At 43.0% G+C, this 15346-nt stretch overlaps 1 protein-coding gene across 7 annotated transcripts in view; it reads left to right on the plus strand.

Annotated features, from left to right (window-relative positions):
• Positions 1–399: 399 nt before the first annotated feature.
• Positions 400–15346, plus strand: part of CTNNB1 (catenin beta 1) — a 39478-nt gene continuing 24531 nt past the window's right edge. The window contains exon 1 of one of the 7 annotated variants that reach the window (XM_081073128.1): positions 400–605. The gene's annotated coding sequence lies outside the window, so the exon portion shown is untranslated. Of the gene's footprint in view, positions 698–1048; positions 1162–15346 lie in introns of those variants that run through there. The other 6 variants (XM_081073130.1, XM_081073127.1, XM_081073132.1 and 3 more) reach the window with 6 other exon arrangements.

The following is a 15346-nucleotide window of genomic DNA, read 5'->3' on the forward strand; positions in this document are numbered from 1 at the left end:
CCGTGCCCCGCGGGGAGCGTGTGGCCCTCACGCCACGCCGGCGGAAGCGCTACCCCGCGCGAGTCCGCGCACCGACTGCGGGGCGGAGGCGGCGCCCAGAGCGCCAGTGGCCCCACGGGCCGCGACCTCAGCGCCCGCGCCCCCGCCCGAGGCCCGAACTTCCGCCCGCGCAGGACTCGCGCGGGCTGCTCCGCGCGGCTCTCACGGCCCGGCCACGCGCGCGGCGGGGGCGTCCGGCCCGGGACAGCGGAGGACCCGGTGCCTCCCCGGCCGGCGCTCGGCGAACCCCGGCGGCCGCGCGGCCCCCGCCCTGCGGTCCCGCCCCGCGGGGCAGCGGGAGGCTCGGGCGCGCGGGGAGCGCGGGGCGCGCGGGGCGCGCGGGGGCGGCCGGCCCGGCCCGGGGAGCGCGGGGACTACTTCCCGCCGCCGCGCCCCGCCCCTGTCCTCGCGCGGCGGATCGCTCCGCGCTGCGCCCGGCGGCAGGATACGGCGGCGCGCGCGCGACTTATAAGAGGTCCTTGTGCGGCGCCATTTTAAGCCTCTCGGTGTGTGGCAGCCGCGCAGCCCGGGTCCGGGAGCCGAGAGCCGCGGAGGCGGAGACGGAGGTCGGTGCGAGGCGCAGCGCCGGGCCCCCCGAGCCGCCAGCGCGGGCCGAGGACGGCCGGACGCCGCGGCGGGCGCAGCCTGTCCCCCCGAGGTGCTCGGGCGCTCCCTCCCCTACCTTGCGGGCTGCTCCCGCTCCCGCTTCGGAGCCAAACTTCGTGCAGGGCGCGCGGGCGCGGCGGCGGCCCCGGAGGCCCGGAGCGGGCAGCGGGGGCGCCGGGCGGACGGCGGCGGGGGGCGATGGGGCGGCGGCCGGGCCCGGGTGTCGGTCGCCCCGCGTGTCGGGGGCTTGGGGGGCGCCGCTCGCGGGGCGGGGGCGGCTGCGTGGGGGCGGCGGGGGCGGTTTCCGTCAGGGGCCCCGGCCGCGGCCGACTCGGGGGAGGGACCCTGCGCCTCGGATGCGCGGGGCCGGGGGGGCGGGGTGCGGGCGGGGGGCTCCGCCTTCCCGGCGGGGAGTTGGGGTGCGGGCGCCGGGCCGGGGCGCCCCCGAGGCCCCCCGTGCGCGGGGACTTTCTCCCCACACTCGCTCCTTGGTTCTCGAGGGAAATTCGTAAGAGGGTTGGTAGTGTTTGTTTCACGCCCTGCCTGCGAGTTGGGCGCGGGCGCCAGTTTCCGTCGCAGCAACTTTAAACCCGCGGGGGACCCAAGGAGCCGTGCCAGCGGGGCAGCGTCCGTGGGAGCTGCGCGCGTGAGATCCGTGTGCGGCCCCGGGTGTGCCGGGGCCGTGCAGGGGGGTGGGTGGCGCCGCGGGGACCCCCGGCGCGCGGGTGGGGGCGACGCCCGCCCGTCCTGAGCGGCGCCCGCTCCGGGGGACGACGGAGCCGCCGGGGTCGATGGCGGCGAAACTTGATGGGTTGCGTGTCGGCGGCGTGGAGGTTTCCCTCGCTGCGACGCGGGCCGAGGGAAATGGACGCGAGGCAACTTCTTGCATTGTTTTGCGGGGCCGAGGACGCGAGCGGAGCCCGGGGAGGGTCTCCAGCCCGCTCTGCGCCCGCTGCCCCGGGGGCTTCTGCGGGGGGGGGGCTTGTCTCCCCGGTTCTCGGCTCCCTCGTGCGGGCGGTGTGGTCTCCTAGCTGCATCCTTCCGGCCTCTGTGGCCTCCCCCCACGCACCCCCGTGTGCGCGGTGCGTGCAGAGAGACCGGCCTGCTGGTGTGCAGAGCTCGGCGAGGGGAAATCGAGCAGTGGTTTTGGTGGAATGAGCTTTGTGTCGGGAATCGCGGTGGCCGAGACTAGACATCAACTTGGAGAGACGGCTGTCCTTTGATACAGTCTCGGCTAATGTGTTGCGGATGGCGGAGTTACTAAGTATTTTGTCTGGAACTCGGGAAGCCGGTTCGTTACTGCCTCTTGGTAAACATTCAGCCCCCTCATACGTCCTCATGTTAACTAGTCCTCATTCTAGGAAACGTTAGACATAGCTTAGCATGTTATTTCCATAATGCTACTCCTGTTGAGTATCTGCTTGAATTAGTGACATAAACGTATTTTGGAGGTTCTTTTTCTTTTTCTTTTTGGTCTGAGCTAAGGTTGCTGCTGTATTGACTTTACTTGTGCATTTACAACCACAAAGTCTCTGGATTAAAAAAAGAGGAACAATAAAGTGTATTTGATAATCTTCCCCCAAATTTGATTAATTTGCACCCGATATTCATTACTTTGACCTAGTCTTTGTTCTGAAGGCCACGTACAAGGACAAGGCCCTAAAGTGATTGCAAAAGTAACTTGAAAAACTTGCAGAAGGCTATTCTCTAGGATTAAAGGAATGTTGAGACTATTTAAGTCTGAGGTCCTTGAGGGGGAAATAAAAAACTGTACTAGAAAGTTTAGAGTAGAATGTAATTTAGAGTCCCAGGCCTGAGATTCTCCCAGAGGCCAGAAGAATCATTTTGAATAGCTTTCAGGAAAACCCAAGTTTTTAAAAATAAGGTGGCTCATGAAAAAATGAGGCATTCAACAGTGTTCGTGTGTCAAGAAGCATTCCAAGAGTGTTCTTTCTTTTGAACTAATTATCTGACTACTTCCTTTACCAAGGTTGTTAGGTAGAAAAATTTATATTCTAGTATTAAAACTTAAGAAATTATGAATTGAGCTTCCAGCTGTTAGCTAGTGATGACTGGAATAAAAATTGTTCATATAAATGAAGCCTGTTTTCATAAACAGTTCCCTACACCCCCTCAGCAAGTTTCTCTAAACGTATTTTGAGATGTGGTGCTTAAGAAAACCAGCCTCATACATCCTTTTCTTGGTTGTTGGGAGGGGTGGGAAGAGGAGTGTTAAGTATTGCTGAAACTAGAGAGGTGAACAATTCCAAAGTTTGACTGTCACTCTGAGTTACAAGTCGCAGTGAAATGAAAACCCCCTAAATGGACTACATAGTACATTCAGCCTACGGAAACTTTTGTTATTGAAATGAAACAGTACATCTGTCCATGATTTTGTTTCTCTCATGGTTTCCTAATTGCTGATAATCATTGTAGATGAGTAGGTGGTAAATTTTAAGTTTGTACTTTGAGCTTGGTGGGAAGCATGCTTGATTGCTAACCCAGGGCAGAAAGGATGAATGCTTTTAGAGCAGGACAAATGTCTAATAAGTATTGGCAACCCTTTTGTAGTGCTACATTTTGACTTCTGACATTGTTTTTGAAAACATTAGTTGTATTAACTTGGTTGTTTCCTTGTAGCCCTCTTTTTATTGGTAATACAATATCTTTTGTTGAAACAGCTTGACTAAAAACATTTTTATGCCATAAAAGTAAATATTAAACATAGACGAGGAGCTGCTGCTTAGTCCAGAGCAGGTAGCTATTGCCTCTTGTTACCCCTCATTGAGAGGATAACTGATTTGCAGAGTCAGTTCTCATTCTTTAACAGACTATTGTTTATGTAATAGTGTTGTAATTATGAATGTGATACACAACTAGGCTAATAGGCTAAAATGAATATATAGTTTTTAGCGTCTGTGAAAGGAAAATGTGTGGTTAGTGTTGCTTGAAAATGAGTAGGTGTTAATTCATATAGTTTTTCATCACTTAAACTCAGGAGAAAGTTCTTTATTTCCTCTGTTTACTTTAAGAATGCTTCTTTTGTGTTTCGTGCAAGACTGAGCTTGACTTGGTTTAGAAACCTAGGTCCCTCTGTTGAGGCCTGAACCCCCTGTTATCCTTGAAGTATGTATATAATCTACTTTCTCCTGAAGGAAAAAGCTCTTAGAAAGTCAATCACATTAGGAGCCCTTTTAAAAAAGAGTTTACTTTTATGACTTTTTAAAAATTGTGAGCAGCTTTTCTTTTAAGAGACATTCCCCACTCCCAGTCTCCCTCAAACCTGACAGGCAGCAGAGTGAGAGTAGTAGGAGGGCATGTTTTTATCGCATGCTTTGGTCATGTTGAGTGCCCTCCAGTGGATATAATCTAATGCTTGTGACTTTTCCCACCTACCAAGTTTGTGTGGAATACATATATTTATGAAAAGTTCCGATGAGAAAGCACTGGTAAGAAACCTTGTGAGTACTAGACTAATTTATTCATATCAATACTGCTAATTGTAAGGTTAGCTTGCGAAAATGTCATCTCAACCAATATTTGCAGGAGAAAGGTCAGAGTAAAATTGGGAATTAAATTTTTGTCTGCTTTAAGTAGGCAGTTCTACTTAAATATATCATAATGACAATCCAAAAAACTCAACATAATAATTTTGGGGTAAAAAATTATAATGTTTAGCCATATTAATGAATTATAGAAACACAGTCTCAGAAAAAGTTAATGAAGAAGTGAATTGTCAATTTATCTAAAATCAGTTACACAGTAAAACATGAGTAAGTGTTCAGCTCAGTTATGTTGTTAAGGAATATTACATCTGCTGTTAGAATCTAGATAGAAACAAAGCTAGATGAATCAGTGTATTTGAACTCTAGGATATAATGTCCTAGTTACTACAGGGTCTCATTTATAAAGAATCCTAGGCTAGGGTGCACTATAGCAATATTTTGCCCTTTACATTTTCTGATGAGAACCTTTCTTTATGCTCCTATGTGAAAGTTCTTGCTATTTCTATTAGTAACATTATTTTTTGAAAATGCTAGTTTCAAATCAGATTCTGATTAGTAACAGGAATGAAACGTATTCTAAATCAGCTTTTGGAAGTCAAATGGTCATTTTATTGAAAATTCTCAGTTTAGATTTTTTTTTTAACAAGAAGCCAAGAATGCCTCAATTGCTTTATGTAAGTTGTTATATCAGAACGGATTGTGTTCCTTCATAAAAGATCACATTTGCAATTAGTAACGTTTAGGTTGATGCAGCATTTACCATCTCTAAGTCAAGTAGCTTCTGTTCAAATTTTCTGTCAAGATTTTTATGAGATACGAGAATAGATTTGAAAGTTCTTTCAAAAATGATGTACATAAAGCTTATTGAAAAAAATTGCCTTTTAGGGACTTTGTCTTCGGAAATTGGCTACTTCATTAATATAGCATACAACAGTTTGACATTCAAGATAAGTGACTAAAGTAAGATTGCTTTCACAAAGCGTGTAGGATTGGTCTTACATTACACTGGAAGTGGCTACTCGGTCTCCAGAGCCTGGCAAGTATGGGGTAACTGGAACCCTATGAACTACAACAAATTGGAGAGTACACGTCTCATCTGAGCAGCCAGTCTGCTGCAGCTCCACCATTGTGTGGAAATACAGTTTATGTTGCCACAGCACCTGATTTTATTTCCCTAAGAGTAAAGCAGGAAATCCACTAATGCGTATCCCTTGATTTGCATATGTTGGGGAATAAAATTCATGTTTTAAGATAATATGCAGCCCAAATTAAATAATCCTATTGGCAGGATATTGCCAGTTTGTAACATCTTGCAATTTGGAGTACGGTTTTTTAATAAAGATGATTGTAGATTCTAAATGAGGAAAATCGGATTCTGTGGATTTAGGAAATAAAATTGCTAAACTATCAGGTTCATGTTTAGGCATTTAAAAAATGCCTTGTATCAATTGATTATAGATTAGGAACTTAAAAGCACGTTCATATTATTAATTTGTTTGTGAAATCTGGGAAAACCACACTTTCAGCTCTAGGAATTAAGATGGTTTGGGTCAAGGTAAAGGAGGAGAAATTACAACTTGTTTGTTACTTAAGTATAGTTTTGTAAAGTGTATTTTTAAAAAGCAGTCTCAAACTATAAATGCTGGACAAATTCTGGCTCTGTATACACAATCATGTCAGCCTAAAATTTTATTGATGTCTTTATATCATGTCCTGTTTTTTAGCCGAAGTTTGCATTTCTAAGACTACCTATTATCAGACTAGGTGCAAAATTTAAAAGCAAAGTTTAGATAATGAAAACTTAATTGAAGTACTTAAATTAATGGCATACTCCTATTTGGTCAGGGTAAGTTTATGCAGGCAGTTAAATAGATTTTGGTTAAATCTTTTGCTGCTAGGGCAAAGTTTTTCATTTCCATAGTTTGACAAGTTGTGTGTTTAATGTTCACACTACATTTGTAGATGGCAAACTATGTTGGGACTGAAAATGCAAACCATAGGCCAACACTGATTTTCAGAAGCATCACCTGAAGCTAGTGCTGCAGGCTGCGGTTATTTTCATCTGATGTGGAGTAGGAAGCAAGCAGAACTGATCAGTGGCCTGAGCACAAAGCCTTTATCCCAGAGGTGCTCACCCCTCACCTGTCTGTCCCACACCCCCATGTAACTTTGCGCAGCCACTGTAAAGTTTCTCTTGTACTCGTCCAGAAATTGCCTGCCTCTGATTTCTTTTGAACTTCTAAAAACAAGGCTTTTTTTCCCCCCGTAACAGTTTGAAAAGTGTGAACAGCTGGATGATGCTGAGGTGAATGAAATAGCTTCCTAGCACTTTCTATTTGCTCCTCTGTTTATTTCCATCTCTTAGTTTTTCACTAATTATATTCCCATAGTTTTACTGGTGATTTCATAATTCACATGTTGCTGGACTGATATTTCCCTTTTAACTGATTTGTAACAGGTGTGTTAAACAATTAGTTTAAAAATTGGGGTAGCGGAAATGATATTTTTAACTGGTTTAAGTTCTTTCAAGTTCATCAATCATGGCAGATAAACCATATCTATGATTAACAAATCTTATCTTAAATGCTGGTAGCTGATCTGATTGGGAAGTAAAAGATGTGCAAAACTCGAGGGTTTAATAAACTTCTTTTATTAACAAGGTTTTATGATAGCTGGAATCATGATGATATGGACACATTTTATTGTACATGATCCATATAAAATGTGGGAAGTTAGATTTACTGCAAAATTTCTGGGAGTGCAATTTGAAGATGATCTTAAATGATTGTAGTAATTTACTGTACTGAGGGGTGGTTGTAAATCCCCTCCCCCACCCCTTTAAGTATAATTAAGTGGTTTGGGGTAAGGGTGTAGGGAGTGAGTCTGTCTTTGAAGTTTTCCATATACTAGATGAATGCCACATGTATGAGGGAGGAACAAGGGTTTCTTGGAAGTACTTTTGAATCCAACTAACTATGGAGGCTTCCGAGTGGAGTTCCATTCCCCTATGTAGAAAGTGCTGACGTGGACAATTGAATTCTTTTCTGAGTTACTGAAAGAATGCAGCAATGTCAAACATTATTTATACCTAATAGTTTATTTAAATACAAAAGTAGGCCCTAAATGTTAACGTAGAAAGCGTAGTATGCTGACATAGCACTCTGTAGATAGATTCACAAATTTAGCCTGTTTTCTGGCATTTTGCTTAATTTTAAAGTTTGTTTAGTTTCTAAACCGAACTATTTTATTAAATTTTTTATTTATTTATATTGGAAAACCCACGTGAGAATATGAAATAAAGCTTATATTCTAACTTCTGGTTATGAATATCCTGTGATCCATTCATGTAGTAAAACTATCTGATGGTTGTCCTTTGTAGGTCACTATTTCCTGCCTTAGTTCTGCGTCATTTTTCCTGGGTTCTGAATCAGCGTGCCAGCCATTCTATTCCCCATTGAATGAGAAATAAGAGGCTAGAACGTTTAAGAGAGTTCACGTCTAGAATTCCAGAAGACCGGGGGTACCTCATGTGCCAGAAATGATAGTTAAAATGGTATTGCTGATAAATGGAAGCTGGGAAATACTAAAGTTGGGTCTTTTTTGTAAGAATACTTATTAATTTTGCTTGAAAGAACGCCCTGACTATCTGGTCAAGGGCCTAAGGTTTCTCCTATTGCCATTATACGCCAGATCACGCCACATTTCTCTAGAAAGCTCCAAGACGGGAAGACTAACTTTCCTGTCTAACTTTCTCTTTGCTCCTCAGACTCTCCCCCGTCAGAAGCTAAGCACTAATCCTTCGCCTTTTTATCCTCAGTCTGCGTGGACGGTCCGTCTTTATAAAGGAGGAAAATTATATTCTGGTCAGAGGCTGGTCCTGACACATGTATTTTCAAGGACTTGGTTCCCTTAGTTACACCTCACTCTTCTCTATTCCCCTTATCCCTCCAGATGCCAATTCCACGGCTTTTTTGGTCTCCGTTTTCCACCTTTTATCATCTCCTGAAACCCAGTTGTTGTGCCTCCTAGAACTCAGTCATCAGCAAATCCCTTTTATTCTCATAATTCTATTCTGGGAATATTCTGTTTTCTTTCTCTTTCCGACTATAACCTAGCCTCTCCCCTGATAATGCTGCTTCCCTTACAGTTCTCCGGTGGTCATGTTTTCCTTTTTTGTACACCTTTTACTGCTGAACCAAGAGGCCGTGTCTTCTTTCCTCATTGTCACTTTCTGACCATTCTTTTCCAGATTTGACTCACATGCCATCAAATATACCACCCACCCCACCTCTGTATTTCAGTCGTCTACCACCTTTCCTGGGTCATTCCCCTCCTTCCTTGAACACTGATTAGCTCCTGGCTCACTGTCTTCTTTATTTCTGTCACAGTTTTTGGCTCTGCGTGACATCAGTGTCCATGTAGAGCAGCACCAGTCACAGTGTCATCTGCCCTGGGAACTGTTTGTTACCGGTATGAATTGCTATCAGGACTTTGTGCTAGAATTTAAATCACCTATGTCATTAAGTTCACTGTTTAGTTCAGCCGACGTTTTTTGTAGCAAGACTTTTTGATGAGGGAAGCAGTCGGTATGTTGATTTATAATCTGGCACCAGCGCATTAGCTGGTTGGGGCCTGGCATGTTGAGTGACTGATGGAAAGGATGCTTTCAATATTCCGGCCTTTTAATTCCTTGATTTCTTCTCCAGTGATCTTACTTTTCACTCAGATTCCCATTGTCACATCCTAGAATACCGTGTCTTTCACCAATCTCATGTCAAGTGTCCCACTCCCCTATTCCTGCAGTAAGTACGTACTTCCAACAGCCCTTCAACCCCACTGGAATCTACAGTCTATTTGTCCATCTAAGCTTTTCAGTATCCCTCTCCCTCACTTCTACCCAGCTGAAAGTTCCTGTTGAATCATAATTACTTTCTTACATGCACTGTCAGCAACCTGGTCCCCGGGCTATCTGTTTACTGTCCTTATGATTCTTCTTCCTTTTAAACCTTCTGACACTTTCTCCCCCACTCTCACTCTCATCTGATGCCACTGCTTTCTACTTGACGAAGCATACTGAATAATTGGAAGATTTCCTGCATGCTCCCACATCTATGACTCCTTTGTCACTACGGATGGAATGGAGTGTTCCAAGCTAAGGACAATCAGTTCATTTATACACTCGATCCTATTCCCTCTTACTTTCAAGATTTTTACTCTGTCATTCTCCCTTCTCTCGCATCATTGGTTTTTCCTTCTCAACTGGTTCTTACTATGAGCATGCAAACATGGTATCATTTATCTCATTATTAACAAAAAAAATATCTTCTTTCTGTCTCCCCTTTCCCCCACCGTGCCAGTCTGCTTCTCTTTACAACAAAACGCCTTGAAACAATTATTTATATGCGCTCTCTCCCCTTTCCTGTTGAAACCCTATCAGTGGCCACATTTATAAATTTTCAGTCTTCATCTCACTTAACCTATTAGTAACATTTTGGCACAGTTACTTCAAACATTTTTTCACTTGGTTTCTAGGCCACCATATGTGCTAGCAAGTTTTCTTCCTAGTAGTTCTCTGGTGGTTCCTTCTTAGTCTCTTTACTTTTTCTGTCATCTCTCTGACCTCTTTGGTGGAGTGGCTAAAAGCTTACTGCTTGGACCTCTCCTTTTTCATTGTCTAAATACACTTTGGTCTCTTAACTTTAAACAGGTGGTATTTAATCTACTTGCTGATGATTTCTAAATTTATATCCCTAGCCTAGATTTTTCCCCTGAACCATAGATACTAATATCTAACTAGGTTTTCAACATTTTTGGATGTCTAAGAAGCACCTCAAACTTAGTGTATCTAAAACTGAACTCCCGATTTCCTCTAAAGCTGCTTCTTAATCTTTCCTAAGAAACTATGCAACTAATGCAACTCTGTATTTCCATTTATTCAAAATTAAAACCTTGCTGTTCTCGACTCAACTTTCTTTCACACCCTGTATCCAATCCCTGTCTGTAAATCGTGCGTGATCTTCCTTTTTAAGATATACGTGAAATCTAATAATTTCTCACCATAACCAAGCCATCTTAATCTTTTGCCAGGATTACTGTAAAGGCCTTCTAACTGGTCTCTCTGCTTATTCTTTGTTCCCCTTAAATGTATTCATCAACACAGTACCAGAGTAATCCCTTTAAAACAATAAGTCATGTAACTTTTGTGTTCAAAAACCTTCAGGGCTTATCATCTCATTCAGTAAAAGCACTAACTCCTATCTGTTCAGACCACTGTCTTTGTTCTTTACTACTTTTCTCCTCTCACTCCTCTCCACCCCATGCTGGCCTTGTGTTTCCTCCAGTTGGTCAAGCATGCTCTGTACATACTGTGGCCCACCTACTTCCTCAGCTCTTTCAGGCTTTTTTTTGGCCACACTAGCTGAAGTCCTTCCCCAGCTTCCTATCTCCATTCTTGCTTTATGTTTCTCCTTAGCCCTCATCACTGTCTAACACAATAGATATTTTACTTGTTTGTTTTTTTCCCTCTTAGCCTCCTAGAATGTAAACTCCAGGAAGACAGGGATTTTCGTCTGTTTCCTTCACTGCTTTCTTCCCAGTCCCTAGAATCATGGTACATAGTTGATAAAGTAAATATGTGTTGAGCGAAGGACTTTTAAATCTTAATCACCTCACTTTGGATCAGTCCCAATAGCATACAGATATATCCAGAGCTTTGCAGAGGTGGTTCTTTCGTGTCATTTATGACTCATGTCACATGTCACTTCCACACTGAGGTCTTCCCTGTTCACCCATTTTTAGTTTATCATATTATCCTCTTTGATTTGGTTTGTGGCACTTATACTTTGAGGTAGTGTTTACTTGCTTGTTCTTTCCTCCTCTCAGGGTCTTGCCCTGATTTTGTATCCCTGGTACCCAGAACAGTGTCTGGAAGCTGTAGATGCTCAATGAAGATTTGTTGAATCGGTGAATGTTCCAGAATTGGACAACCTTTGTTTCCCTCCAGCTAATGCCCCATTTATTTCTCTGTGCCCTTTCACAGCCTGAAAAAGACATCCTGTGGACATGGTCTCCCTGCTTTCTTTCTTGTTTCCTTTCAGTTTTTTTCCCCATCATAGCCAAAAACAGCTTTTAAAACCTCAAACGGGATCTTGTTATTCACCTGCTTAGAACTTTTCGTGGACTTTCAGTGGCATTAGAATAAAAAAATGCATTCCTTACCAAAAGCTAGAGAGCCCTACAAGATCTGGCTATTTCCAACCTCATCTCGTTGCACTCATCCTTTCCCACTATAATTGAATCTGTCTCAAGGTTTGGTTGTTAAAAGATGATCAGATCTTTCATGACTGGACTTTTGTGACATGTTACTTCCTGTTTCTGGAATGTCCCTGCTCTGCTCATTACGTGCTGGCTCTTTTGCATTCTTCTTCAGGTCTGAGCTTGAAGGTTACCCTCCAGAATCTGGGCACCTTCCCCTTGTTCTTGCTCTCCGTCTCTCACATGTAACTCAGCTACACACTTAATACCCTTTATAATCGTTGATTCAGTTGCTGTCCATCTCCTTCTCAAGAATACAAGGACCATGTGTGTCTTATTCACTACTGCATACCCCAACTCCATTACACCTCTTTTGGCATGTAGCAGTTGCATAAAAAATTGTTGAGTAAATGAATTAAATCTGTACATATATTGCATTTATGCTTTTGGAATTGGTGTATTCTGGAATTGTTGAGTTAAATGAAGGAATTGTGGGCAAGCTTTCTTGTGGAACAGAAACTCTCTTGATTAACCTCACAATTTGGTAAATTGAGAAAACAACATAATATCACCAATGGGACATTCGTATCAGCTCCAGGTTATGACTCATTTATTTGTGTGATATTGGACTCACAGTAGATCGGATTTAGAGCTGTTCCTTGATGTTCTTTGTATTGAGATAACGAAAGCAGTTACATTATGAAAATAAATGCTTCCTAGGTTACTCTACTTTCTGTAATATTCTGTTACTCTTCCTAAATACAAAAGAGCCTCACAATTAACGTGTGAGACCTATTACTACAGTAAGGCTTTCAAAGATAGCAAAATGTCCTGTATGGGAGAGTAAAGGAAGCTTGATAAGCATGGTGGGGGCAGAAGGTTGCTAAAGATTAAGAATGGATTTTCTTATGAATAGATGCTTCTCAAGGAGCTGGTACTAGGGTTATTCTGTGGAGCCAGGTTTGTTTTGTTTGTTTTCTAACTCAGGTTACTGATAGAGCTGGATTATATGGTTCCTGGATTATATGTAAACTATATGTAGACCTTTACTGGGGGTAGTAGCCATGTCAGCAAAGTGTATGACGCTTTAAACAAAAACACCATGCCAGTGTCCTGTTCCAGCCCTACTGATAGAAACCATGGGATGGAGCCTAGTCACCTGTGTTTCTGTAAGTTCTAGGGTAGAACCGTTGGAAGGATCTGGTTGCCAGTTTAAAGGATTCTTTAACAAGCTTGGAAATCTTCATAGTAAAGAAATATTTTTTAAAGCATACACAGAGTAGTCTCCCTTATCCATGGTTTTGCTTTCCGTGACTTCAGTTACCTGCAGTCAACTGCAGTCCAAAAATATTAAATGGAAAGTTCCAGAAATGAGGAATTCAAGTTTTAAATTGTGTGCCCATCTGGAGTAGTGTGATAAAATCCTGCGTCTTCCTGCTCCATCCTGCCCAAGACATGAATCATCACTGTGTCCAGCGTATCCACTCTAGGCGCTCTCGCCTGTTAGTAGCCGTCCGTCTCGGTTATCAGATGGACTGGCGCAGTATTGCCGTGCTTGTGCTCAAGTGACCCTCGTTTTATTTAATAATGGTCACAAAGTGCAAGAGTAGTGATACTGGCAATTTGGACACGCCAAAGAGAAGCTGGAAAGTGCTTCCTTTAAGTGAAGAAAGTTCTCAGCTTAGTAAGCAAAGAAAAAAACTGTATGTTGAGGTTGCTAAGATCTATGGTAAGAACAAATCTCATATCTGTAAAATTGTGAAGGAGAAAGAAATTTGTGCTGGGTTTGCTGTCACACCTCAAACTGTGATAGTTACGGCCACAGTGAGTGACTTCTTGGTTAAGATGGACAAAGTATTAAATCTGCGGATGAAAGACATGAACAGAAAACGTGTTCCTAGTGATGACAACATGTTACCCCGGAAAGCGTGGATCCTGTACGAAGACTTCATCAAGGGTTCAACGAGTGACACCGTGCCATGAATAGGGCTGGACTGAAGAATACAAAGTTACTGGAGAGGCCACGTCTGCTGAAGAAGCTGCTGCCACATTTTCAGCAGTTGAAGTAGATGAGGGTTTGGTAACTATCCGTGGTTCCAGGCATTCTCTGAGGGTCTTAGAATGTATTCCCTGTGGATAAGGGGAAACTGCTATATTGAGGCCATATTCTGGTTTAGCACATACCTGGTCTTATTGGCTTGAAATGTTTTTCCCAAATAAATGGCCTTGATGTAGCTTTCATGTGTCATTTGGTCCAGTTTTGTTTTTCACACAATCTGTTTTGAAAGACTACAGAAAAAACTGTGGGACCTCTCTTAGTAACCTATTAACACACTTAAAAACCGTTTCTGTTATTGGTCTTCACATTTAGGTTTAATGTGCTTAATTAAAATGTAAAGTCACTTGCCTTTGGTTTGTTCTCAGTGAAAGTATATAATAGATGAGGGGTTGGCCAACTATTGCCTGACACCTGTTTTTGTGTGGCCTGAGAACTAAGAATGGTTTTACATTTTGTAATGGCTGATAAAATATCAAAGGATACTACTGTCTCATGACACCTGAAATTACGTGAAATTTAAATTTGCAATTTCCATGAATAAAGTTTTATTGGAACACAGCCATGTCATTTGTGTGCATGTTGTCTGTGGCTTCTTTCATCCTGCGACAGCAGAGTTGAGTACTTGCAACACAGAACTTACAGCCTCCAAGCCTAAAATATTAGCCATCTGTCTCTTAACAGAAAAAGTTGGCCGACCTCTCTTCTAGATGAGATACATTCTTCCTGAGTGACTCCTTCATGTTCCTAAAGGCACTTAAGAAGTCTCTGAGGTTATGTATAATTCTTGTTGCCCATCTAAGCCTCCATGTTACATTTCATTTGTCCTACTGTCGACTTTTTGAACATTTTTCTTATTGGCACATTCACTCCATCAAATATTTAAGAGCTTGATATGTGCTAAGCACTTTGGAAACAGTGAAGAACCAAAGGTATAGGCCCAGCCACCACAGAGTTCACTCACTGAGCTTTTTAAAACTTTTTTTTCATTCTTTTTTTTTTTTTTTTAAGGTCATTGTGCTTAGTATGATGGTGAAGGGAAACCTTTGTAACAAGTGGAGAAAAGGAAGGTTATTGTTACGGGATGTAAAGCAATGCATTACTTCTAGGAGTCATTGAGTTCCTGCCATTAATCCTGCCTATAGCCTGAACCTAGAGGTTAACATCCAGAAACTTTCTTGAAATAAAATCTTCCATTTTTCTTGGCATAGTATACTCATGTTTGAAAATTCTGCACTTCTTGTCGGCAGTAGTGCTGTAACTTTACCTGTCTAGCCACAAAGTCAAAGTATGAAGTATGTAGTGATTGAAATCTTAGGAATATGTGTCCTGTCCCATCTCTCCCCCTCCCCCCTATGGTCACTGTTGAGAGATTGTAGTTCTTTAGTATTATATATGATAACTTACCTAAAAATTGCTTACCCTTCTTTTGGATTTATCTGCAACATTGACTGTTAAATACTAATTGGCTATGCCTTTCAGGGGATGGTGGTATATAATTTGATTAAAAGGGCACATGACTGGACTAAACCGACCTGGATTTGAATTTTAACTGAGCAGTGTATTAGCTATACTCATATACTGGGGGTGCCAAAAAAATGGATACAAGTGGACACTTTGGTCAGCGTTGCTCAAGCAGCAGTTTGCCGTAACCGTAACCAGAAGTGTCTGGACGCTGATGGTAACCACTCTGAGCACCTCTTGTAATTGCAGAAGTCAAACGTGACTTGTATTCATCTTTTGTTATCGGTATATATTGAGTATTACAATTTTAATACAGTTTTCCTTTCTTTAAATGTGTATACATCTTTTTGGCATCCTTTATATTAGGTTGGTGTAAAAGTAATCGCGGTTTAAAAGGTTAAAAAAACAATTGCAAAAACCA

This window comes from Rhinolophus hipposideros (genome assembly GCF_964194185.1).
Source record: "Rhinolophus hipposideros genome assembly, chromosome: 14".
NCBI lineage: Eukaryota > Metazoa > Chordata > Mammalia > Chiroptera > Rhinolophidae > Rhinolophus > Rhinolophus hipposideros.